Source organism: Tupaia chinensis, unplaced genomic scaffold (genome assembly GCF_000334495.1).
Source record: "Tupaia chinensis unplaced genomic scaffold, TupChi_1.0 Scaffold143692_1, whole genome shotgun sequence".
Classification (NCBI taxonomy): domain Eukaryota; kingdom Metazoa; phylum Chordata; class Mammalia; order Scandentia; family Tupaiidae; genus Tupaia; species Tupaia belangeri.
This window is the reverse complement of record NW_006203540.1, coordinates 228,777-232,494: the sequence shown is the minus strand read 5'-3', so window position 1 is coordinate 232,494 and position 3,718 is coordinate 228,777.

Sequence of the window (3,718 nt, the reverse complement as noted above, 5' to 3'; positions counted from 1 at the left end):
TTTTTTTTTTTCATTTATTACCTTAATTAACCTTTTAACTTGGTGGCAATTATAGATTAATGCACACTGATAATAAATAATGCAGACAGAGAGGTGTTCAAATTCACACCACTCTAAGTTTTTTAAAGAAAATGTCCTAAAAAAATGCCTATCCCTTTATACCTAATATTCTAATGTCTTCCATTTTTTACTGAAAAATTATTTGGATATGATCTAATTTATTAAAACTACTTATCTCACCATGTGAACTACATGTTTTAGCTTCATGACACTTTTTCTAAAACAATTAGAAATTTTGTAATTGGGACTGACAGAGGACATGGTGATTAAGGTATTGAACTCCCCAATGGCTGACCATGGTTTGAATCCCGGACCTGGAGGCTTGCTTTCTCACTTCCTCTCTCTATATCTCTTCTAGTTAGTGTAAGTACTCTATAGTAAATTTTAAAATAATAATAATGAATATAAATTTAAAATAATTACATAAAACAATTTTTAGTCAAGTAAACTGACTTCATGCTTTTCAATTCATTCATTAAATTTCTCCTGGTAAAGGCATTTTGTATTAAAATTTCACAAAGTATCAGAAGAAACTTAAAGTCAATTTGGAGATATTTAGCTCCATGAGCTGGGAGTTGTATTTCCCACTTATAATGTAGATGTGGTTCTGATTTTGAGGCAATTGATAATTAAGGCAGAAAAGTAATTGTGAACATTAAAGTCATTTATTCTACCTTATTTTGGGTGTCTTAATTTCTACCTTGTTATATTTTCATGTTCATGCAAATGTTCATTCATTATATTTCTATCCTCACCAACTTACTTTTTTTAATATGTTTTTTAATCTTAAGAAAGGCAGTTTTAGCTTTAATAAATCAAAATTAAAAATATTAAGGAACTTTGCTTAAGACTTAAAGACAAGATGCAGGTTAGGATTCTGTTCAAATAGTAGTTACCTGGATCTGGAGACAATTCAAGAGAAGGACAAAAATCCTTATCTCTAGACTACAAAACATAGTTTTAGTCAAAAGCCATAAAATTTTATTTCATCAGCTCAGTCGCATGCACTTAGTCTAACTTCTGTTGTGGTCCAAGTTTTCCATTTAAATTCTGGAAGATAACAGTCAACTCTGGACTTGTCCCTACCATTAAGCTGGACCTTTTCTTAGATGTTTTTTAACTCTATTTCTGTGTGTATGACTTTAGTTTTCCTCATATAACACTCCCTTCAGAACTTCTTGGAGAACTGGTTTGGTGTTGGTAAATTCTTTCAGGTTTTGTTTATCTGAGAATGTTCTTATCTTCTCTTCCCATATGAAGTATAATCTTGCTAGGTATAGTATTCTTGGTATAGATTGTTTTTCACTCAACACTTTGAATATATTTTCCCATTCTTTCCTTGCTTTCATTGTTTCCAATGAGAGGTCAGCTGTTAGCATGATGGGATATCCTTTGTGGGTATTTCTTGGATCTGGATCTTTGAATGCCTCTCCAAGTTTGAAAAAATTTTCTTCCAGGATTTCATAGAACAGATTATCAATACCCTGAATAGTCTCTTCATCTTCTGGGATACCAATTATCTGGATGTTTGGACATTTGATGGTATCTAGTATTTCTCATATATTATTCTTTCTTTTTGGGGGGGCTATTTTCTCAGTTTTTGTGGTGGATTTTTTTAGGTCAGTGATTCTGTCTTCTACATCGGAAATTTGATCTCCTGTATGATCTAGTCTGCTTTTAATACTTTCAAGGGAGGTTTTGATTTCCTGTATTACAGCCTTTATCTCTAATAGTTCTGTTTGATTCTTTTTCATGATATGTATTCCCTCTTTCAGATTGTGCAAGAACTTTCTCACCTCCTGAAACTCCTCATCTCTATTCTCCTGCCTCTTCTGGAGTTCATTGTCTCTCTTCTCTTGCATCTCTGTTAACTTTGTCACTATGAATATTCTAAATTCTTTATCAGACATTTCCATAATTGCCATTGAACTGTCTGTGGATGAAGAGGAGTTATTCTTTTCCCTTGGAGGGGAAGGTATTACCTTGGTTTTTCACATTTCTTGTGCCTTTGTGGTGATTTTTAGTCATTTTATGGGTTATACACTTCTTCCTAAATTCTAGAAATTCAATCTGAGCATTCAGGGGCATATAGAAGGAGGCGATTTGCAATCTCTTTGCCTTTATGTTTTTAATCGCTTTATGCAGCATGTTCAGTGCGTATAGAGAAATATGTTGACCTTAGTAGTATTTGGATGTTTGGCTACTTTTCCCTTATTTCTGCCTAGACACTCAGTGAATGGAGACTGAGCAGCAAAGTGATGAGGTAAAACAAAAAGAATAAGAAAACAAGGAAAAATAGAAAAAGAGAGAAAAAGGAGATAAAAAAAGAATAAAATAACAACAAAAATTTTCCTTTAAAAAGGAAAAAATAAAAAACCAAGTGGTGCACAAGCATGCCACACAAAATCACTAATTCTCAACAGCAATGGAGGAGTCTTCTTCTTAAGTCCTGTACTTGCCTCTCCTAAAAGGGAAAAAGGAATTATTAGCAAGACAAAGGAGGATCTGAAAGCCAAGATAATATTTTACCTTAAAAAAATTTTTAAAGAAAAATTACAAGGAAATTGAGAAGACAGAGAGAGGCAGACAGAGATAGAGAGAGAGACAGAAAGATAGAGTGGAGACCTACCACTCAAGACTGGAGACTGGAGGCTGAATTACTAGTAGCAAATCTTCATTTCTCTTATTCTCTGAAATCACTAGTTCTCAGCAGCAGTGGAGCCCTCTCCAACTTTCTATAAAGTGTTCTTTTAATATAAAAAAGAGATTATAAAGAACTCTCTGTGTGTTTACATATGTGGATGTGTGGTTTTCAGTTCCACTAGCAGGTACAGGGTGGTTTTTCCCATTTTATAAATGTAAAGGTATTTCTTAGGAAATAAATACATTCATCTTTTCTTTTGTTTTCTTTTCTTTCTTTCTTTTTGGTGGGGGAAGAGGTGTTTTCTTTTCTTTTTCTTTCTTTTTTTTTTTTTTTTTTTGCTATAGGGTGTATGCACATGCCAGAAAGACAGAGAGACAGAAAGGTAGAAATCACCCCCCAGAGGGGCTGGCCACACCACAATACTTCTCCATTCTCCTCTCAGGATCTTGAGCATGTACACACATGTGCCCAGCCTGAGATTAAGTGACTGGGTCTAGTACTCAAACCACTGTCTACTACATGGGAGTCCAGCAACAAAGCCATTATGCCAACTGCTGGTCCCCACATTCATCTTTTCTAACATTTCTCATTACTTTGCGTTATGAACATTATCCTTTCTTTTTAAAATTTATTTATTTACATTCATTCATTGTACATCACTACAGCATACAAAATGAGATTTTCCATCCAGAACACAATATATATTGGCTCAATCAAGCCCATCAGCATATGTGTTATCATCAACAAATAATTTTCCATTTCTTGTTTCCTGTATATTTTGCTTTTTCTCCTTTCTAAATATTGGAATGACACATTAAAGTATTGCATATTCATGTAATGCAGTATTTTTTCTTTTGTTTCTTTGTTCTTTTTTATTTTATATTTATTATTTATTTATTTATTTTTATATTTTTAATACATTCAATCACATTATTTAGCATACAAGGTGATCATTTCAATATGTGAACATTTCTCCCCAGTCTAGTTGATCAAAATATAACAATACTACCTCCC